The sequence below is a fragment of the Pan paniscus genome, chromosome 15, assembly GCF_029289425.2.
Source record: "Pan paniscus chromosome 15, NHGRI_mPanPan1-v2.0_pri, whole genome shotgun sequence".
NCBI lineage: Eukaryota > Metazoa > Chordata > Mammalia > Primates > Hominidae > Pan > Pan paniscus.
The window spans coordinates 68,359,363-68,383,624 of record NC_073264.2 but is presented as its reverse complement, the minus strand read 5'-3'; the positions used below and the strand labels follow the sequence as shown (position 1 = coordinate 68,383,624).

At 38.1% G+C, this 24,262-nt stretch overlaps 1 protein-coding gene across 6 annotated transcripts in view; it reads right to left on the bottom strand.

Annotated features, from left to right (window-relative positions):
- The window catches only part of PALS1 (protein associated with LIN7 1, MAGUK p55 family member), a 109,045-nt gene that overhangs the window by 57,987 nt on the left and 26,796 nt on the right, over positions 1–24,262 (bottom strand). For 5 of the 6 annotated variants that reach the window (XM_057299728.2, XM_057299730.2, XM_003824065.6 and 2 more), the window contains one exon: positions 7,990–8,072. The exons of the other annotated variant lie outside the window; for it this stretch is intronic. The gene's annotated coding sequence lies outside the window, so the exon portion shown is untranslated. The remainder of the gene's footprint in view (positions 1–7,989; positions 8,073–24,262) is intronic. 6 annotated transcript variants of the gene reach the window in all.

The following is a 24,262-nucleotide window of genomic DNA, read 5'->3' as shown; positions in this document are numbered from 1 at the left end:
AAAATCTTTCAACATATTTTAGAAAATAAAAATATTTTACCAGATAACTCTGGCTTTTCATCAAGCTATTTCTCAGGCATACATAGGCAGGTTGTTTACATATGTGTAAACCCACACATTAAATCTAATTAGCCTTTTTTTTTCACTCAAGAGCAATAATATTTACAGTAATAAACCTACTACCTCCTTGAGTTGGGCATCACTTTAGTAAACAAGTTGGTTAGAGCACAATGCCAACTAAGCAAAAGCCAGGTTTTCAGATAATATTCCTAATACCAGCCAATCTTTTCTCAAACATCTTGGGTCATAATGCAAACAGGGACAGAAGACAAAATGCTTAATACAAACCCAACTAGGCTATCAGGAAAACCACTAGTCCAACAATCAGGAAAATGGATGCCAGTTACATGAGCTATTATTAAAACTACATTTGCATAAAATTTTTGGTAGATTTTTCTGTCTTTCATCCAAATTTTGACTTCTTTCTAACTGTGATCTACACGTAAGCACCTTATTTACCATTAGATTGCCTTCGTTTTCATTAACATGACAGCTATTTGATTTTTGTTAGGCAATTCTTAAGTTATGTTAGGCATTGATTATATGCAAATGCAAATTCAGCTTTTTAAATGTTTTCATTACGAGTAAGCAGAAAAATTATGTAGGAGTTACTACAGTGCTATGCTTAGTTTTAAAAATCCAGGAGTGGATTTAGTATTTTCAGAAAATTAAAACTCTTAACCCTCTCTATAACAATTACTGGATATTAAAAATCAAATTTAATATTAAATGATGTGTTTTTAACTAATATAAATTATGATCTGAAATTTAAAACTCAGCTTAAAAGCTCTACATCTGTGTCCATATTCACTACACTATGAGGGAAAATTAGAAGTCATGCAAGAGAGACCGGGCCAGGTCATCCAGGTCAAAATTCTCATGCTTGTACTATTTACTATCATACTTGTATATCTGGATCCAATCTTTGCTCTCAGAAAAATTTCTATAACCTGGTAGTAATCTGCTTTAAATTTCATTTTGGTTATCTCCCCAGGAATGTTCAGTCTACTGAGAGAGAAAGCAAAGAAAATAAATGATTATTTTTCCTCAATCTCCTTAACAGATTCTAAATTTGTTAGAGACAGGGGTCATGTCTTACTTTTATAGCTCCAGTGCTTAGCCTAATACATATCATAAGAAATGTCCAATAAATATCTGTTCAACTCAACTTGGAATATCACAATGAACTATAAAACTTGGTCTGTGGTAAAAGGTGATAGGAAACACTCAAAACATAAGGATACATTTCTTTGAAATGGATTTCAAAGGGCAATTAAAAATTAGCCAGATAGTAGAAAGGTCTATTCCAGGCAGACAGGCTCACATGACCAATAGGAAGGAAGAGTATGACAGAATGGCACTTTCAGAAAACAGAATAGAATACAATAAAGCTGGATGGGACAATGGAAACATGCTGTACATGAATAATGATAAAACTGGAAAGAAAAGCAGGAAGCCACACTGAGAAGAGTTTTAGATCTTTACCCTGAAAATAGTAAGAATAATTAAAACATTTTAAGCAGAGGATGACGTGATCACATTCATTTTTATACAAATATCACTCCTATTGGATAGAGACACAAAAAACCCTTCAAAAAATCAATGAATCCAGGAGCTGATTTTTTGAAAAGATCAACAAAATTGATAGACTACTAGCAAGACTAATGAAGAAAAGAGAGAAGAATCAAATACATGCAATAAAAAATGATAAAGGGGGTATCACCACCAACCCCACAGAAATACAAACTACCATCAGAGAACACTGTAAACACCTCTACGCAAATAAACTAGAAAATCTAGAAGAAATGGATAAATTCCTGGACACATATACCCTCCCAAGACTAAACCAGGAAGAAGTTGAATCCCTGAATACACCAATAATAGCTCTGAAATTGAGGCAATAATTAATAGCCTACCAACCAAAAAAAGTCCAGGACCAAATGGATTCGCAGCTGAATTCTACGAGAGGTACAAAGAGGAGCTGGTACCATTCCTTCTGAAACTATTGCAATCAATAGAAAAAGAGGCAATCCTCCCTAACTCATTTTATGAGGCCAGCATCATCCTGATACCAAAGCCAGGCAGAGACACAACAAAAAAAAGAGAATTTTAGGCCAAAAGCCCTGATGAACGTCGATGCGAAAATCCTCAATAAAATACTGGCAAACCAAATCCAGCAGCACATCGAAAAGCTTATGCACCACAATCAAATGGGCTTCATCCCTGGGATGCAAGGCTGATTCAACATACGCAAATGAATAAACGTAATCCAGCATATAAACAAAACCAAAGACAAAAACCACATGATTATCTCAATACATGCAGAAAAGGCCTTTGACAAAATTCAATAGCCCTTCATGCTAAAAACTCTCAATAAACTAGGTATTGATGGAATGTATCTCAAAATAATAAGAGCTATTTATGACAAACCCACAGCCAATATCATACTGAATGGGCAAAAACTGGAAGCATTCCCTTTGAAAACTGGCACAAGACAGGGATGCCCTCTCTCACCACTCCTATTCAACACAGTGTTGGAAGTTTTGGCCAGGGCAATCGGGCAGGAGAAAGAAATAAAGGGTATTCAATTAGGAAAAGAGGAAGTCAAATTGTCCCTGCTTGCAGATGACATGATTGTCTATTTAGAAAACCCCACTGTCTCAGCCCAAAATCTCAAGCTGATAAGCAATTTCAGCAAAGTCTCAGGATACAAAATCAATGTGCAAAAATCACAAGCATTCTTATACACCAATAACAGACAAAGAGAGAGCCAAATCATGAGTGAACTCCCATTCACAATTGCTACAAAGAGAATAAAATACCTAGGAATCCAACTTACAAGGGATGTGAAGGACCTCTTCAAGGAGAACTACAAACCACTGGTCAACCAAGTAAAAGAGGACACAAACAAATGGAAGAACATTCCATGCTCATGGATGGGAAGAATCAATATTGTGAAAATGGCCATACTGCCCAAGGTAATTTACAGATTCAATGCCAACCCCATCAAGCTACCAATGACTTTCTTCACAGAATTGGAAAAAACTACTTTAAAGTTAACATGGAACCAAAAAAGAGCCCACATTGCCAAGACAACCCTAAGCCAAAAGAATAAAGCTGAAAGCATCACCCTATCCAACTTCAAACTATACTACAAGGTTACAGTAACCAAAACAGCATGCTACTGGTACCAAAACAGAGATATAGACCACTGGAACAGAACAGAGCCCTCAGAAATAGTACCACACATCTACAATCATCTGATCTTTGACAAACCTGACAAAAACAAGAAATGGGGAAAGGACGCCCTATTTAATAAATGGTGCTGGGAAAACTAGCTAGCCGTATGTAGAAAGCTGAAACTGGATCCCTTCCTTACACCTTATACAAAAATTAATTCAAGATGGATTAAAGACTTAAATGTTAGACCTAAAACCATAAAAACCCTAGAAGAAAACCTAGGCAATACCATTCAGGACATAGGCATGGGCAAGGACTTCATGACTAAAACACCAAAAGCAATGGCAACAAAACCCAAAATTGACAAATGGGATCTAATTAAACCAAAGAGCTACTGCACAGCAAAAGAAACTACCATCAGAGTGAACAGGCAACCTACAGAATGGGAGAAAATTTTCACCGTCTACCCATCTGACAAAGGGCTAATATCCAGAATCTACAAAGAACTTAAACAAATTTCCAAGAAAAAATCAAACAACCCCATCAAAAAGTGGGCAAAGAATATGAACAGACACTTCTCAAAAGAAGACATTCATGCAGCCAACAGACACATGAAAAAATGCTCATTATCACTGGTCATCAAAGAAATGCAAAACAAAACCACAATGAGATACCATCTCACAGCAGTTAGAATGGCGATCATTAAAAAGTCGGAAACAACAGGTGCCGGAGAGGATGTGGAGAAACAGGAACACTTTTACACTGTTGCTGGGAGTGTAAACTAGTTCAATCATTGTGGAAGACAGTATGGCAATTCCTCAGAGATCTAGAACTAGAAATACCATTTGACCCAGCCATCCCATTACTGGGTATATACCCAAAGGATTATAAATCATGCTGCTATAAAGACACATGCACACGTATGTTGACTGCGGCACTATTCACAATAGCAAAGACTTGGAACCAACCCAAATGTCCATCAATGATAGACTAGATTAAGAAAATGTGGCACACATACACCATGGAATACTATGCAGCCATAAAAAAGGATGAGTTCATGTCCTTTGTAGGGACAAAGATGAAGCTGGAAACCATCATTCTGAGCAAATTTTCACAAGGACAGAAAACCAAACACTGCATGTTCTCACTCATAGGTGGGAATTGAAAAATGAGAACACTTGGACACAGGGTGGGGAACATCACACATCGGGGCCTGTCATGGGGTTGGGGAGGTGCGAGGGGGGAGCGATAGCATTAGGAGATATACCTAATGTAAATGACAAGTTAATGGGTGCAGCACACCAACATGGCACATGCATACATATGTAAGAAACCTGCACGTTGTGCACATGTACCCTAGAACTTAAAGTATTAAAAAAAAAAAGAAAGAAAGAAATATCACTCCTATTGAAGCGTAGAGGGCTGACTGAAGGGTGGCAATGAGAACAGACTGAAAGCACCTATTAGAAATGGGGTCCTCAACTAGGACAGTGAGAATGAAGAAGTTGTTTTCAAGAAATACAAAGGTTACAGGCCAGGCGTGGTGGCTCACGCCTGTAATTCCAGCATTTGGGGAGGCTGAGGCTGAGGCTGTGGATCACTTAAGACTAGTAGTTTGAGACCAGCCTGGGCAATATGGTGATACCCCATCTCTACAAAAACATGCAAAAAATGTAAAAATTATCCAGCCATGGTGGCTTGTGCCTGTAGTCCCAGCTACTCGGGAAGCTGAGGCATGAGAATCACCTGAACCCAGGAGGCAGAGGTTGTAGTGAGCCAAGATCGTGCCACTGCGCTCCAGCCTGGGAGACAGCGCGAGACTCTGTCTCAAAAACAAAAGCAATATGTAGGTTACAGAATCAGTAGAACTTAGTATCTACTTCATATAGGAGGGCAAAAAGTGAATAAGAGAAAGAGCTAAAGGAGGAGGAGGAGAAAGAAGTCATAGGAGTAGGAATAGTGGTGGTAGTAGTAACAACTACAACTATAGCTAACATTTACTGAGCACTTCTTTATGTGCCAGCCAACACTGCAAGCAGTTCACATAGTATTCACTCATTTATTCCTCATTACAACTCCAGAAGTAGATCCAAATATGCCCATTTCGTAGATGAAAAACGAGGTTGGAAGTAGGCCTTAAAGACAAGATGGAGAAATAATAAAGGGGCCATATGAACCAAAGGTGGGAAGATGAAAGGTGTGAGGGGAAAGTACAAATAAGGCTCGTTGAACTAAAATAGTCGAGAGAGTAGTGGAAGATAGGACTAGAAAGTTTGATTGGGTCCATCCTATGAAAGGTCTTAAATACAAATCCTTAATTCCATAGAATAAGAGAATCATCAAAGATTTAAAAAAGAGGAGTGATTTGTACACAAATTTAATTATTTACCCCTGGCTAGATACTATGGTTATTAAGACAGGATCCTTGAACTTTTTTTTTTTTTTTTTTTGAGACTCTGTCGTCCAGTTTGAGTGCAATGGCATGATCCCGGCTCACTGCAAACTCCACCTCCCAGGTTCAAACGATTCTCTTGCCACAGCCTCCTGAGTAGCTGAGATTACAGGCGCCCATCACCATACCCAGCTAATTTTTGTATTTTTAGTAGAGACGGGGCTTCACCATGTTGGCCAGGCTGGTCTCAAACTCCTGACCTCGTGATCCACCAGCCTCGGCCTCCCAAAGTGCTGGGATTACAGGCGTGAGCCACCGTGCCCGGCTGACCATTATTCTATCTATCAGAATTTCCCACAAGAATCTAGAAATATGTCCAAAATTAAACTCATATTTCCCTTTAATCTCCTCCTATTCTTTTTAATCCTCTCCCTGTTTTCAATTCTAACTAATGTCACTACATCCATCCAGTCACCCAAGACAGCATGTTTAAGAGAACAGCCTCCGGAATCAGACTGCCTAGGATCTGATCTTTGCCTACTCTTTTAAGTCTGAGCTCAAATACACTGTCCTCTGGAATCCTATAATCCCTGTCACATTCTTGATCAAGTTGGACTACTGCTATTTATATCTCTGCCTTTCTATCTCATCAGACTAGAAGCTCCTTGAAGTCAGGAACCAGGCTGACCCATCTCTGAATCCGTAACATTGCCCAGCAGAAGGCCAAACAACAGAAGGCTTCAGAATATGAACCTAGGCAGTGTAACTCCAGAACCATCACTCTTAACCACTATCCCTGGCTTATTAGGTAGATGACAATGTCACTAATTATGATGGAGAATATAGGAGAATCAGATAGAAGTAAAGTAAAGGGAAATATGGGTTTAGACACATTAATTTCAAGGTAACTGTAGATCACACAGGTAAATTATCTAATTGGCAGGGATCTGCCTTGTTGACCTCTATAGCCATGATACCTGCTAAGTGTTTGCTTAATTAAGTATATGAGCAAACCACTCCTCTGTTCAGAACTTCTGATGGCTTTCACACTACCTGGAGAATAAACTTCAAACTCAAAAAATGAATCCAAGATTTCTAGCTATATCTTTTACTACTCACCTGCATGAGCCTTCTAATTTACCTTCCTCATTTGTGTCTATCCCATCTTTCTGCCCAAATGACTGATGAACTACTTTTCCATTGATTTCTACCTTCAAGACCTCCCTCAAGTCCCTAATTCTACAAGAAATCTTTCCAGACTATCCTGTTAAATAATTACTTCACCATTTAACACTCCAAAAACTCTATAATGCTCACAAGTTAATTTAATGAAGGCAATGAAAGATCCTAAAGTTCTTCCAGAATTAAAGAAACATTATACTGTATCCTATAGTTTTAGCATTAAGATTATAATTTTTAAGCAGGCACTCCACAAATACTCTAGCCCATACATGTAGTCTATATACATCATAAAAGTGAAAAAGTCCTCCCAGTCCAAAGCAATTGCACTCTCCCTCTCTTTAAAAAAAAAAAAAAAAAAAAAAAAAAAAAAAGTCCTTTGACAATTCAGAAGCTGGTAAATGACTGAACTAGAGAATTACCTCATTGTGTGTAAATAACAGGCCATCTTATGAAGACAGCAGAGGCAGTTACTGGCCCTAATTCTTTTCTTCTCAACTTGCCAATTATAAGTTTAAAAAAAAAATAAGAAAGAAAGAAAGCTTCAAAGGACTACATTTCAAATCCTCATCAGAATCCCTGCTCCCATCCCTGCCAGAAAACGAACACAAATACAAAAATCTTTACATAGTCCACAAAGCAAGAAAAATTTTCAGGCTGGCATGCCGAAGCTGTTTCAATGCTAACCTCAAACTAGTAAGGGAGAAAGCGTTTTAGTTGCGGGAGAAGGGGGCAATGGGAAGCTAAATAAGCTTCACAACAAGTGCAAATGATTGAGACTGGAGGGACTGAAATAGCCTAAAGGGTACAGGCCCACTGAAAAGGGTACCAACGAATAGAACCATTTGTTTAAGAGCTGAGAATCAAGACAGGTCAGCAGAAATCCAATTTCCTATATTACCAGTATCTTAATTTTTAGGCAGAGTAAAATAGAAGAGATATACTTCATACGCATAAACATGTTCAGTCTACACTAGTGTCCAGAACTCTAGAATTTTTTAAATTCATCCTTCCCCTCTTTCTCCAGCAAGTAATGCCCTTTGACCAGCAGCTGGGAAGTCTCATTTTAAGTGATCAGCATTCCTCTGACATTCTAAGAGGTTAAACTATTTGTTTCCATAGAAACAGCTTTGTCAGCTAAGGCAGAATTCAAGCCAAGAAAAGTGAAAAGAACTTACATTATGCAAACTGGAAAAACCTTTTCTACTGTCCTTTTAGTTTCTCTTCTCCGGTTTTTCACAAAACTCAAGGCTTTCTTATTCTATAAAAAAGAAAAATGAGACAATTGATCAAATGTAAATGTCTGCAGTGTTTTGGGGGGTAAAGGAGGAAGAGAAAGACTAATTCAATATGATAACCAATTCTGTCTGCAGATAGCTAGGATTTCTCAGTAAGAAATCATAAAAATGCACCATGACCCCTGTATCTAATGGACAGCAATTTAAAAATTTATGTTGTTGTATATTAGTGCTGTTAGGAATGTCAAATGGAAACTTTCCAATAACACATTGGAAACAGTCTGGCAATTCCTCAAAAGGCTAAACATAGGGTTACCATATCAGCGATTCTACTCCTAGGTATAAATCAAGAGAAATAAAATCATACATCTACACACACACACACAAAAACTTGTACAAAAATATTCATAGCAGCAGTATTCGTAATAGCAAAAAAAAGTAAAAAAAATCCAAATGTTCAACTGATGAATTTATTAAAAGTTGTATAATCCTATATGAAACATTATTGGAAAATAAAAATGAAGTAGTGATACATGCTACAACATAGATTAACCCTACAAACAGGATTTAAAGAAGCCAGCAGCAAAGGACCACGACCACATACTGTATGATTCTATTTATGAAATATCCAGAAGAGGCAAATATAGAGAGACAAAAAGTAGATCAGTGGTTGCCTAAAACTGGGGGTGAATGGGTGGGAGAATTATGGCCAAGGCATGCAGGTTTCTCTTGCGGAATGATGCAAATTAATTGTGGTGATGGTTGCACAACTCTAAATATACTAAAATCCACTGAATTTGCACACTTGAAAGGGATGTGTCAGAGGGGTTTGAACCAGAACAACTCCATCTTGAATAGGGGCTGGGTAAAATAAGGCTGAGACCTACTGGGCTGCATTCCCAGGAGGTTAGGCATTCTAAGTCACAGGATGAGATAGGAGGTCAGCACAAAGTCAGGTCACAAAGGCCCTGCTGACAAAACAGGTTGGGGTAAAGAAGCCAGGCAAATCCCGACCTCTGGTTGTGCTCACTGCTCACTATATGCTAATTATAATGCGTTAGCATGCTAAAAGACGCTCCTGCCAGTGCCATGACAGTTTACAAATGCCATGGCAACGTCAGGAAGTCACCCTATATGGTCTAAAAAGGGGAGGAACCCTCAGTTCTGCGAATTGCCCATCCCTTTCCCCCGGAAAATTCATGAATCCATCCCTTGCTTAGTATATAATCAAGAAGTAACATGTCGGTGTTCTGCCTATGGAGTAGCCATTCTTTCATTCCTTTACTGTCATAAACTTGCTTTCACTTTACTCTATGGACTTGCCCCAAATTCTTTCTCATGCAAGATCCAAGAACCCTCTCTGGGATCTGGATCGGGACCCCCTTCGGGTAACAGATGAATTCTATCGTATGAGAGTTCTATCTCAACAATGCTGTTTAAAAAATACACAATGAAATAACACTACAAACAAGAAAATGGCTAAAATTAAAAAGTGACAATATTAAGCACTGGAGAGAACGTGAAGGAAGGGGAACCTCTATATAATGCTGATGAGAATGTAAAATTGTAGAGTCTGGCAGTTTCTTAAAAAGTTAAACATACAGTTTCCATATGACTGAGACATTCCACACAAGAGAAAGAAATAAACATGTTTTTATCTGTAAAAATCACAAAGAAAATTTGTAATGAGTATGCATAGGAGCAATATTAATAATAGTCTAAAACCACACACTATCCTTCAGCTGGGAATGAATAAATAAAAAATGGAATACAATGGATAAAATGGAGAAACAAAAAATGCAATAAGAAAGGACAAACTACTGACATATCCAACAACACAGACAGTCTCAAAAACACAATGCCAGACACAAGAGTATGATTCCATTTGTGCAAAATTTCTAGAAAATGCAAAACTAGTGCTATTACAAAAAGCAGTTTGGTGGTTTCCTGGAGATGGAAACAGATTCTGACTGAAAAAGGCAAGGAGGAAATGTTTTCATGTGATAAAAGTGTCCTAATATTAGATTTCAGTGACAGTCTGCATGACTATATAAATTTACTAAAACTTAAACTGTTCCTATAAAACCTAAATCTTGTAAAATATAAATTATACCTCAATAAACCCGTTTTGAAAATTCATTAAATTGAACACTTAAAATTACTGAATTTTGCTGGGTGCAGTGGCTCATGCCTATAATCCCAGCACTTTGGGAGGCCAAGGCGGGTGAATCACCCGAGATCAGCAGTTCAAGACCAGCCTGGCCAACATGGTGAACCCCCATCTCTACTAAAAATTAGCCAGGTGTGGTGGTGCATGCCTGTAATCCCAGCTACTTGGGAGGGGGAGGCAGGAGAATCACTTGAACCTGGGAGGCAGAGGTTGCAGTGAGCCAAGATTGCACCATTGCACTCCAGCCTGGGCGACAAGAGTGAAATTCCATCTCATTAAAAAATAAATAAATAAATAATGAATTTTAATTGAAGTTATACCTATTCAGCTGATTTTAAAAGAAAAGAAAACCTCAAATTATACACTTAAAATGACATCTTGTTGCATGTAAATTATATCTCAAAGAAACCAAATTTATATTTATTTATTTATTTGTTTGTTTGAGACAGGGTCTTGCTCTGTGAGACAGGCTGGAGTGCAGTGGCACAATCTTGGCTCACTGCAACCTCTGCCTCCCCAGGCTCAAGTGATCTTCCCGCTTCAGCCTCCTGAGTAGGTGGGTACAGGAATGGGCCACCACGCCTGTCTAATTTTGTATTTTTAATAGAGATAGGGTTTCACTGTGTTGCCCAGGCTGGTGTCGAACTCCTAGGCTCAAGTGATCTGTCCACCTCGGCCTCCCAAAGTGCTGGGATTACAGGCATGAGCCACTGTGCCCAGCCAAGAAACGAAGTTTTTTTAAAAGATAACTGTATATTCCAAAAACAAGTCGTATACTGACATCACATAAAAGACTCTATTTACTTGATAACTGTGTAACTTCTTGTATGAATTTAAGTTTCCAACAATGAATGACCTATCTTTACAGAAGAAACTTAGCTATGTCCAAAACTAAATAAATACAAGTAAAAACTGAAATATTTCAGCTGGGCGAGGTGGCTCACGCCTGTAATCCCAACACTTTGGGAGGTCGAGGCATGTGGATCACTTGAGGTCAGCAGTTTGAGACCAGCCTGGCCAACATGGTGAAACCCTGTCTCTACTAAAAATACAAAAAGTAGCCAGGCGTGGTGGCAGACACCTGTAATCCCAGCTACTCGGCAGGCTGAGGCATGAGAATTCCTTGAACCCAGGAGGCAGAGGCTGCAGTGAGCTGAGATCACGCCACTGCACTTCAGACTGGGCAACAGAGTGAGACTCCTCAAAAAAAATTGAAATATTTGAATTACTCATGCAGTGGATTAGCTCTGAAATTATTATTCAGTAAAAAAGGCACAACCTAAACAAAACTAAAGTCCCCAAGATCTAACTGAAAAACGAGTTCTTACATTACAGAACTAAAAAGACTTTTAAATAAATATATATTTCTTTAATTTTAAACATATATTCAAAGTAAACTGAACTTGTTTAACTCAATGGGCACAATATAAAAGAAGTTTTTACACCAGGGATGGTGGCTTACACTTGTAATCCCAACACTTTGGGAAGCAGAGACAGGAGTATCACTGAGACCAGGAGTTTGAGACAGCCTTGGCAACATAGTGAGACCTTGTCTCTACAAAAAATAAATAATATTTTTACAGATTTTTTTTTAAAGTTTTTTAATGGACAGATACAGTCCTTTAAATTACAAGACCAAGTGCAAATGTCCTGGGTTTACTTTGTTTTCTTTTTTCCTTTTTTTTTTTTTTTGAGATGGAGTCTCACTCTGTCACCCAGGCTGGAGTGCAGTGGCGCGATTTTGGCTCACCACAACCGCCACCTCCCGGGTTCAAGTGATTCTCATGCCTCAGCCTCCAGAGCAGCTGGGATTACAGGGGCGTGTCACTGCACCTGGTTAATTTTTGTATTTTTAGTAGAGACAGGGTTTTACCATGTTGGCTAGGCTGGTCTTGAACTTCTGACCTCAGGTGATCCACCTACCTTTGCCTCCCAAAGTGCTGGGATTACAGGCGTGAGCCACTGTGCTGGCTTTTTTATTTTTCTTTTAAATAGAGATAGGGTCTCGCTCTGTTGCCCAGGCTGGAGTGCAATGGCATAATCATAGCTCACTGTAGCCTCAAACTCCTGGCTCATGCAACCCTCCCACCTCAGCCTCCTGTGTAGCTGGGACTACAGGCACACGCCACCATCCAGCTACTTTTTGTTTATTTTCTTAGAGACAGAGTCTCAGTATGTTGCCCAGTCTGGTCTTCAACTCCTTGCCTCAAGAGTCCTCCCACCTCAGCCTCCCGAATCTCTGAGATTACAGGCATGAGTCACCCTGCCCAAGCTCTGGGTTTACTGTTTAGTAGAACACCCTAACAAGTCCTATAATAAAAGGCATTTCTAAAATTCCATATAGTTCACGGTTTAGGCTTCTGATCGAAGTACCTTCATTTGTCATCCAGATAATTACATTCCAAAGAAACAACTGCTATTTTCATAGCTTAAAAACAAACTGTATTTAGAATATACTATACCAGACAAAATTTGTAAGGAATGGAAGCAAAATCCCAATTTAAAAAATCTTCAAAGTAAAAACCCAGTAAGATTTCAAAGGAGAATAAAGAGTAACATGTATTATAACTTAAACCCACATAAATCATCTGCCCTCATGGATGGAAAAAAAATAATATGATTCCTGACAATTCTGTTGGATATCAATAAGGCAGTATCATTAGCTTAGAAGATACATCTTTCTCAGATGTAAACTTGAGACTTAACAGCTTTTGCATTTCTGGCAAAAAGCATATATATAACACATCTGTAACTGAAAGATTTAGTTTACAAGTTCCTATTCTCACCCCATGATTCTAGGCCATACAATGGCTTTGGGATAAAAATTAAAACAAGGTAATATGGACAAAAGAGCTCGAAAAAAACACTGTTGCATTTACAATTTACTAACCATCTAGATCCTAAAATATTCATTTACAAATTTTATTTAAAAATTTATTTCCACACTGGATATCTACATGCAGAACAATGAAAATGGACCTTTACTCATACCATTTACGGTACAAAAATCAACTCAAAATGGATTCAAAAACTTAAACATGAGATCAGAAAGTGCAAAACTGCTACAAGAAAACACATGAAAAAATAACACAACATGGGTCTGGCCAATGATTTTTTTTTAATTTGACCCCAAAAGCACAGGCAACAAAGGCAAAAACAGACGAATGAGATTACATCGAATAGCCAAAACCTACTTAGTGATCACAGCTAATACTATTAATATTTACTGATTCTCACTATGTACTCAACACTGTGCTACGTATGTTAAATATACTTAATCTTTAAACAGTTCTACAAATTTAAATACCACTGTCATCCCCAATGACAAATGAGGAGACAGGTTTTAAAAAACAGTATTTGGCCTAACAAACACTTTAAAATAAACATTCTACAATTTTAACGGGTACTCTTGTACATATGGTTGCATGTCCATGACATCATCTAATCCTTACACCAACCTTATATGTTCATTTAAAGAAATTATTGCCGGGTGCCATGGCATGCACCTGTAGTCCCAGGTGCTTGCATGGGAGCCTGAGGTGGGAGGATCACTTAAGCCCAGGAGTTCACGGCTATAGTGGGGCTATCATCATGCCTGTGAATAGCATACACCAGCCTGGGCAATACAGTGAGACCCCATCTCTAAAAAAATAGAAAGAATTACTATCCCTATTTTACAGAGGACAAGAGCAGAACAATTATTTAAATGGCTGAGTAAGCAGTGATGGAGGAGGTCACAGTAGAAGTAAAAGCAGCAACACTACTTGCTAGGCACAGTGCCAACAGTTTCCTATATATCTTCTCACTTAATCCTTCCAACTCCTCAAAGTTATCATCAGTTTACAAATGAGAAAAACAAGTAGGGAGAGGTTAAGTTGTTTTTCGAGGTCAGAAATCTAAGTGCTAGAGCCAAAACACACACCAAGTCTGTATGACATCAGAACAGAAGCATTTAACTGTTGCCATTATTTTTCTTTAGTCTTATCCTATACTAAGAGAAGAGAGGGAAAATCTTTAAAGATTAATTCTTAGTTCAGTGTTTCGAAGGGTACCTTCCTAAGATTTTCCTTCACTTGTTCATAGAGTCTCTTTTAAACAATGAAATTCTATGAAGCACATTTGCATATTCAAATACCTAATAGTCTCTTCTTGCTTTTTTATCCCTAAAGTTGAGCTCTGACCTTAAGTACTCCCAGGGCACAAGGGGACTGCATACTTCACCATTTTCCTTTACAAATCTGAATATCCCTGTTTACCCTGCAATATAAAGGGGTGGGAGGAGGACAAGAGAGCATCATGATTCTTTTCTTTTCAATTAGACAAATTAGGGTCCCTATATATTACACATAACATTTCCTGAAGTAAAAAGTGTTTCATTTGTCATCAACAGAAAATTCCCTATTTGCTCCTAATAAACACAAAATTGAAGGCCTTTGGAAATATTCAAGACCACACACTCATGGCAGAAACTGGTTAGAAGCTAAAGAGTATCAAGGATATCAAATGGTTGGTTACTTGAACTGCTCTATTATCACCTTCAACTCCTTAGCAATAAAAGATTAAATGTATCTAAAAGGCTAGCAAAGTTTTTTTTAAAGGCACTAGGATAAAAGATAATTTATAACATTTTCAAACTGGCTAGAAATGGGTTTTTAAACATGTGGTTTAAAATTACCTGCAATATGGCTTTGCTGTATATGGCTAATAATGAAGAATATATATGGCCTAGTTGGAGAATAAGACCAGTCTAGTTAAGAAACAGAGCCACCGTCAGAGATAGAAGATAAAGACAGAGTTGACTCTGAATGCTACGCTAAATTGTTTGAATTTTCTCCTGCAAATAATGGGAGACTAAAGGTTTCTGAGTTAGAAAAGAACAACAAAACAGATTTTCTGAAAGCTAAATCTACTCTATACTGTAACCAGAGTTGACTAGGGGAAAATGTAAGCGGAGTGGCCAATAAAGACAATGTTTTATTCCTTTACACATGGCAGGATAAAGGGAAGTAGCAGAAGGAATGAAAAGTGATCACTTCAAACAATGGTTATTATAAAGAATGATTTCACAGGATTTGGAGACCAGGAGCCAAACAGAGTTTTAAAATACTGAGTATGTCAACTGAGTCTGGGAGAATTATGGAACCTTAAAATAGGAAAATGCATAGAATAAGGTCTCTGGATTCGAGGCGGGGATAGGGATAAGAATTGGAAAAGAGAAGATAAATTCTATTTTTTAATTATTGCATTTATACTGGGAGTTTTAGCAGGTTAACTGCTAGACAGGACACAAAAGGGATAGGCTAGAAGGGCAAATTTATAAATAATTTACATACTTATATCTTACATTTGTAAAATGTTTTTATTTTTACAGCTGATTCCAAGTATATTATCTCATTTGATCTCTACAATTGCCCTGAAAGGTAGACAGGTACATTTGTAAAATGTTTTTATTTTTACAGCTGATTCCAAGTATATTATCTCATTTGATCTCTACAATTGCCCTGAAAGGTAGACAGGTCAGATATCTGTTTTCCACATATGTAGGCACTGAAAGTTAAGTCACATAGCTAGAAGCAATAGAACATTAACTAAAATTCAGATGGGTAAATCCTAATGTGAATCCACAGTGCTGTGTTAGTTACATGTCTGTAAGATACCATGCTGACTACATGCTTCCTTCAAAATCCCATCCTTTTTTTGCCTTTAAAATATGATCAGAGAAAATTTATCTTTTCCCTTCAATTGACTGCTTCATAAAATAAATTTTAACACAATCATTAATTTCACTGTTACATATGCTAACAGACTACAAGTTTATTTTAGTACCTGATTGTGGTAACAAGATATCTATTGCTCAAAGTACCTAAAAAAAACTCAGTTTACCAAGCAGCGAAGGCAATCAAGTAGAGAAATGGTAGATATGTGTGTGAATTTTCCTACTACATATGTAAAGTGATACTAGGCTACCAACATTCCAGTTTCCTACAACAATATAAAAAATTTTATTCTCTATTCTGCATTGCTCTAATTTCAGTAGGTGCTGGCAAAGTGAGCCACATGTCATAACTTGACAAACTGTTTTTAATAATATTTATAGCTTAAAAATGAATATCCTAAAAATATAAGACTCCTGTTATACAAATTAGCTATCCTCCTGGGGTAAAATTGAAGTATTTTCAAAATCATAACTGTAATATCCCTAAACATACTTATAACTATACCAACTCCCATCAATTCTACCTCTGTATCTCACATACACTCTTAGCTTCTCCCTTCTCATGCCACTACCTTAAATCATAATATACATTATCTCTTGCATGGGTTTTTCTATGAGCATCTTAACTTTTCTATGAGTTTCTCTCCAACCTGTCTTTTCTAATTGCCAATCATTTTACACAGTATTGCCAGATTAACTTTCCTGAAGCACTCCTACCACCACAACGGCGTCCCTTTTCAAGTTTTTATTGTCTTTTCTTTAAGCTATTGTTTCCTGAGAATTTACTATGTACCATTCATTCACTATGCTAAGCACCTGACATACATTATCTCATTTAATCCTCACAGCAGTCTCCTTGTTCAATTTTGTATCTTAACAAAATAAATACTTGTCCAATGTCAAAAGCTAAATGGCACAGCTAGGGCCTGGAGTCTGCTTGACTCCAGGGCATTTTCACAACTATTCTGCAGAACACCTTAGCCTGACATTCATATGGCTCCACTTGACTTAGTCCTAGAATACTTTTTCCACTTTCTTTCTCCCTCCCCTGTCTTCTGAATCAAACTACTTGCTGTTTCCCATATGAGCCCTGCGATTTCCCACCTCCTTTGGGAAGTGTCCACATTCCCAAAGGAAGTTTATTAATTTAATAGTCAACTCTTACAACACTTATTTTGTGTACTGCTTATATTTAGTCATTAAACTTTGACATACTGCTTATATTTTGTCATTAAACTTTTGACATATTGTTTCTTATACCAAGAAAAAATCCTCTCTTCAACTTTTTATCTGTTAAGATTTTCCTCTTCCGTCAAGTATCCTATGAAATCTTAATTTTGCCTGCCCTCTCTCTCCTCTACAAACTACCCTTCTAGAGTACTTAATCTACGCCTTTGCTGTAGCATTTATTGTCTACCTTGAAATCAGAATGTTTATTAATTGCAAGCCCCCGAGGCAAAGTTTGTTAACTCATATTTGATGAGTTCGTAACATATAAAATATATTGTGCTATATACAAATATTTTTTGAATGAAAATCTTTTTAATCTTTTTGACCAAAGAACTACTTAATGAGAGAGAGGAGGGTTGTGCCTTCTTACCAAGAATGTCCCCCCACCCAAGTACTAACCAGGCCTGACCCTGCTTAGCTTCCAAGATCAGACAAGATCAGGCACAGTCAGGGTGGTATGGCCGTAGAGGAATGTCCTCATTCATAATTTTACGAATACAGTTAAATCAATATGGATTGCTGGAAGATGGAGAGCTGGCGCTTAAACCTAAAATTTATTCTAAGAACAGAGTATCACTTATCAGAGAGATGCGTAAGTTCTGGTCATTCTTCTATTAAACTAATATTTTCCTTTAAATAAATGAGGAAGAGTAATAGTTTCTGTTTAAATCTCTCTCCTGGGGACAATGTTTCCAAGACTGGAAAAACTATAAATTCTGGTAGAATGAAGAAATAATAAACAGAAAGTTAAAGTAGAAGAAACTTAAGACAAATACATTTACAAAATACATATATTCTTTTTTTCTTTTTTTCTTAGATGGAGCACAATCATAGCTCACTGCAGCCTCAAACTCCTGGGCTCAAGCAATCCTCCTGCTTCAGCCTCCCAAGTAGCTGGGCCTACAGGCGCATGGCACCATGCCTGGCTAATTTTATTTTATTTTTTGTATAGATGGAGTCTTCCTATGTTGCCCAGGCTGGTCTTAAATTCCTGGGCAAAGGGATCCTCCTGCCTCAGCCTCTCAGGGCGCTGGGATTACAGGCATAAGCCAGCATGCATGCAAGCATTCATTTATTTATTTAGAGACAGTCTTGCTCTGTTGCCCAAGCTGAAGTGCAGTGGCTCAATCTTGGCTCACTGCAACCTCTGCCTCCTGAGTTTACACAATTCTCCTGCCTCAGCCTCCTGAGTAACTGGGATTACAGGCGCCCAACACTACACCCGGCTGATTTTTTATATTTTTAGTAGAGACGGGGTTTCACCGTGTTGGCCAGGCTGGTCTCAAAGTCCTAACCTCAAGTGATCCGCCTGCCTTGGCCTCCCAAAGTGCTGGGATTACAGGTGTGAGCCACCGCCCCCAGCCTGGCCTTACTCACTTAAAAGTATTCCATTATTTTTTACTTTCATTCACTTTGGGCTAAAGTAAAAATTAAAATATAGCAAACAGAAACAGGGTATACATGTATAGAAATCGGGCATGTGTATATGTTATATATACATACATAGAACATTCAGGGTACCATTTATGACAACGTTAAAAGTTAAAATCGGCCTGGTGCAGTGGCTCACATCTGTAATCCCAGCACTTTGGGAAGCCGAGGCAGGCGGATCACTTGAGGCCACGAGTTCGAGACCAGCCTGACCAACATAGTGAAAGCCTGTCTCTACTAAAAATACAAAAATTAGCCAGGCATGGTGGCACGCGCCTGTAGTCCCAGCTACTCGGGAGGGTGAGGCAGGAAAATCACTTGAACCTGAGAGGTGGGAGGCTGCAGTGAGCAGAGATCACACCACTGCACTCTAGCCTGGGAAACAGAGTGAGACTCCATCTCAAAAGAAGGTTAAAATCATCCGAACATATTTCCTTAAAAAAAGAAAAGAATGATTAAAGCAAATAATGCATAACAAAATAACTTATTAAGAACTATTACTTTGTTATTAAGGAGTTAACAGTATCAAGGCAGTCTGAAGGCTGGGCATGGTGGCTCATGCCTGTAATCCCAGCACTTTGGGAGGCCGAGGCAGGTGGATCACTTGAGTCCAGGAGTTCAAGACCGGCCTGGGCAAGATAGTGAAACCTCATTTCTACATAAAGTACAAAATATAGGCAGTTGTGGTGGCATGTGCCTATAGTCCCAGCTACTTGGGAAGCTGAGGCAAGAGGATCACCTGAGCCTGGGGAGGTCAAGGCTGCAGTAAGCTGTGATCACACCACGACCCTCCAGCCTGGACAACAGTTGCAATCCTCCTGCCTCAATCCCCCAAGTAGCTGGGACTACAGGCACCCACCACTACAGCCGGCTAAGTTTTTGTATTTGTGGTAGAGACGGGGTTTCGCCACGTTGCCCAGACTAGTCTCGAACTCCTGAGCTCATGCGATCCACCTGCCTTGGGATCCCAAAGTGCTAGAATTACAGGAGTGAGCCACGGTGCCTGGCCTATTATCAAATTTTTATGGATGAGTACCTTATCTTCTCAACTAGACTGCAAATATTCTATAGACTTCCCATCTACTGGTAGTGGCTCTGAGAACCCTGCACACTGCTATCTATGTATGCTCATATTAGAAACTCAATACGTGCTGCATTAAATTTGAATATTTAAATACTAGATAAGACAAGAAGAGAAAAACCACACCTACCTATTGCCAAACATTTAATAACTCAAGAGGAGAGAGATTTTTCCCAAATTATTCAATGACAATCAGAATGAAGTAGTTAAATGATGCAAATATTCACTACCTTGGTGACAGCAATGTTTTTACACACTCCATATAAGGGGCCCCTAATATACAACTTTTGTGTTGCATATGTGTTGTACGTATAGTTGTGTAACACAAAATTATGTGTGTATAATTTTTTTTAAAAAGCCAACAGTTCCATTAAACCTACTATGAAGAACAATTCTATGTCTCACCTCCTCTACCTGAGTTCTGCCTAGAGAACACTTTTAACTCTTTCAGTTTCTTCTTAAACTTACCTTCATATTTCTAGTGACATGTATAGAAATAGGCTGTATGTTATATATACATACATATATACATATATAAAATACGTGTGTATGTTCTATGTATACATACATGCCATTTCTTTTTTTTTTAGTTATCTGTTGAGCATTTATTATGAAGATGAATATTTAGCTGTCTCTCATAGTACATTCCCTCTCTCCACAAGTTGTGTTTCACTTTTTATTTAAATCACTAATACATCCTGTGAAAGCAAAGTAAGTATCAGGACCCCAAAACCACTAAGCCAAGGAAAAGTCAAGCTGGGAACTATGTCAGACAAACCTGTCTCCTGGTTTTTTTCCTAAATAAGATAGCTACAAGGATAAAAAGCTACATACCTCCCTCACCATTTGCCCACAAGGAAATTCTTTGTGGATAAAGGATAGACAGAACTCAGTCACCCCTCTGAGGTTCACCTGAGACAAATGCATATCTGATTGCTTCCTCTGCCCTATGGTTTATGTAAAAATGCAGATTCACTGGGCCAGACTAAACCGTGTATTCAGTGAAAGACTGATCAAGGACTCGAAAGAATGCAACCATTTGTCTCTTACCTACTTATGATCCCCGCTAACTCTTATCAACTGAAAGCCCCCGCCTCAAGTTGTTCCGCCTTACCGGATCAAACCAATGTACATATTGATGTCTCATGTCTCCCTAAAACGTATTTTAAAAAAGCTGTACCCCAATCACCTTGGGCACCTGTCGTCAGGACCTCCTGAGGCTGTGTCACAGCCGCGTCCTTAGCCTTGGCAAAATGAGACCTGTCAGATATTTTGGGTTCACAATACCCACATTCTTTGGTAAAAGAATCAATATATTTTTAAATGTATACATTCAAACAAATCAGGTAACCTATCAGTTTCAAGTGTGTGTGTGTGTGTGTGTGTGTGTGTGTGAGTGTGTGTGTGTCAATAGTTTCTGGAACACTTCGTCCTCCTACTTACTCTATTAGATTTTTTTCTTTCTGCCCTGTCTCTACTAAAATACAAAAATTAGTCAGGTGTGGTGGCACATGCCTGTAATCCCAGCTACTTGGGAGGCTGAGGCACGAGAATCACTTGAATCTGGGAGGCTAAGGTTGCAATGAGCCAAGATCACACCACTGCACTCCAGCCTGGGCAACAGAGCGAGACTCCATCTCAAAAAACAAAAAAAAAAAAAAAGAAAAAAGAAAAAAAGATATAAAGTATCTCATTTATTTATATTTACAAGTTGAAATGGTAGTAATTTTGATATACCTTTATTGTATTAAATAAAATACACTGTTAAAATTAATTTCATGGTTTCTTTTCACTTGTTTTTTTTAAATATATAATACCCAGACTAGTCTGATCTTTCTACTTTTTATTGTGACTACTAGAGCATGAAGCTCTTTATGAACTGACATGAAACAAACGCAAGTGAAAAAGGCAAGCTTCAGAACAGTGTTTATCTACCATCCCATTTTTACAAATATACATAGAAGATGTTTATAAAGTTATTAACAAAATATTCAGAAGAATATATACAATATTGTTTTCAACTAATATCTCTGAAAAATGAGGATAATAGACCAAATATTCCCTACTTTCCACTTCTATACTATTTGGATATCTTCCAAAATATTCACACAAAAAAAGTATGTGTTGCTTTTATAATTTGAGGAAAAAACACAAAGATATTACTTTTCTGAAAACAAACAAATATTGAAACTTTAAATTACAATTACTTATTAAAGTCAGTCGGTTGAGCACAGAGGCTCACAACTGTCTGTAATCCCAGCACTTTGGGAGGCCAAAGCATGTGGATCACTTGAGGTCAGGAGTTCCAGACCAGCCTGGCCAACATGGTGAAACCCCGTCTCTACTAAAAATACAAAATTAGCCGGGCATAGTGGCAGGTGCCTGTAATCCCAGCTACTAGAGAGGCTGAGGCAGAAGAATTGTTTGAACCCCGGTGGGTGGGGGCAGAGGTTGCAGTGAGCCCAGATTGCACTGCTGCACTACAGCCTGGGCAACAGAGCGAGACTCCATCTCAAAAACAAAACAAAATAGCAGGAACAAAACTCTTTCAAGCGTTCTGGAACCTTTAAATTAAGAAAAGTAATCGAAGTGTTATCTCTCAAGCCCTAAGCAATTTCATAAGCAGTGCAACAATAAAATAAGAATTTCTAAATAAATCACTTACGCAATCATTAGGGTCATGGCTCTTTAGTATTTAGGAATTCCTCAACCACACAAATAAATCATATATATTACATTTTTAATTTTAAAATGTAAGAAAGCAGTTTACCAAAGGAATAAAAGCATTAATTATATGAAAAATTCCAAAAAGGACCTCTAACACTTTCAAATATGTCAGGTTCATGATTCTGATTACATTTATTCTTTCATCATGTAAATAACTCACAATGACAAACTCAAAGAATCCTAATTACCAAACTCACATGGCTATTGCTTTGCTCTCAATGTACTCCATGCAGATTTTCTTCATTCCCTTTAATCAATTACCTTCCCTGAAAAACGTGTGTGAAGTGTCAGGCTTCTAAAAAAGCATTATAAGAGATTCGAACTTTTTTTTTTTTTTGAGAGATGGAGTCTCGCTCTGTTGCCAGGCTGGAGTGCAGTGGCACAATCTCGGTTCACTGCAACCTCCGCCTCCCAGGTTCAAGCGATTCTCCTGCCTCAGCCTCCTGAGTAGCTGGGACTACAGGCGTGCGCCACCACACCCAGCTAATTTTTGTATTTTTAGTAGAGAAGAGGTTTCACCATGTTGGCTAGGATGGTCTCAATCTCTTGACCTCATGATCTGCCCGCCTTGGCCTCCCAAAGTGCTGGGATTACAGGCGTGAGCCACTGCGCCCGGCCAGAGATTCCAACTTCTAACTTCAAGTGATTTACAGCTTACTAGAGAAAAAAGTATGTTCCAAAGGTTAGCAAATTAGTAGATGATTACCTCTACCTAGATCGCTTATTGGTATGCAAATCAAAAACACTGGCCATTAAAGGCAGGTGGGGGGATAGTTTGCTTGTCACTGAAGAAATACCAAATAACTATTTCAGAGTTATCAGAACTAATAAGGACTCATATCTGGTGCTATCTATAAATTAAACTGAAGCAGTGACAGTAGAGAGTATTTCAGGACAAGTAAGACTGTATCAGTAGAAAAGGAAAAAAGAAAAATCTGATAAGAAAGGAAGGCTAATGAGAATACAAATGTCAACAGGTTTAGAGTACAATTAACTTTTATTATGGTAGTACTGCTGACTGAGGGTATGAGTAATGCTCTGATTTTGACAAGACAGTCTTACAGGGGAGGAAAGCATATGAGGATATTCTTATAAACAAGAAATAAGAATAAAAGGTCAATCTATAAGATAACTATACTGCAAATCTAATAGGAAAAAGAGTTAAGCTAAAACTTTTCATTCAACAAGGCGAGTACCCACTTGGTACCAAAAACTTGGATAGTCATTGTCAAGAAAAAGGCTGCTGAGGCAGAGTCCTTATCCTTAAGAAACTTAAAATCTAAAAAAAAAAAAAAAAAAAAAAAGAAACTTAAAATCTAGTATAGATATCAGATAAGTAAACAAATAAAAAACCAATACCGTGCTATTTGGTAAATGCCACACTAGAACTGTAGAAAATGTCACAGGAGTTACTTGTAGAAGAAGAGCATCCTAAGAAAACTTGTAAGGAGGGGGAAGAATATAAGGCCCAAAAAAGACACGAAAGACATCCATTACTCAAAATGAAAAAAACAAAACAAAACAAAATATTAACACAAACACACTGATATCAGTAAACAAATGCTCTATCCAAGCCTAAGATTTTGAATCACCATAATGAAACTGAACTCTGGAAATGATGTCTTTTTTTTTTTTTCTTTTTGAGACAGGGTCTCACTGTTGCCCAGACTGAAGAGCAGCAGCACAATCATGGCTCACCACAGCCTTGACTTTCTGGGCTTAGGTAATCCTCCCACCTCAGCCTCCCAAGTAGCTGGGACTACAGGAATGCAAACCCAGCTAATTTTTTTGTATTTTTTGTAGGTACAGGGTCCCACTATGTTGTCTAGGCGGGTCTGGAACTCCTGGGCTCAAGCAG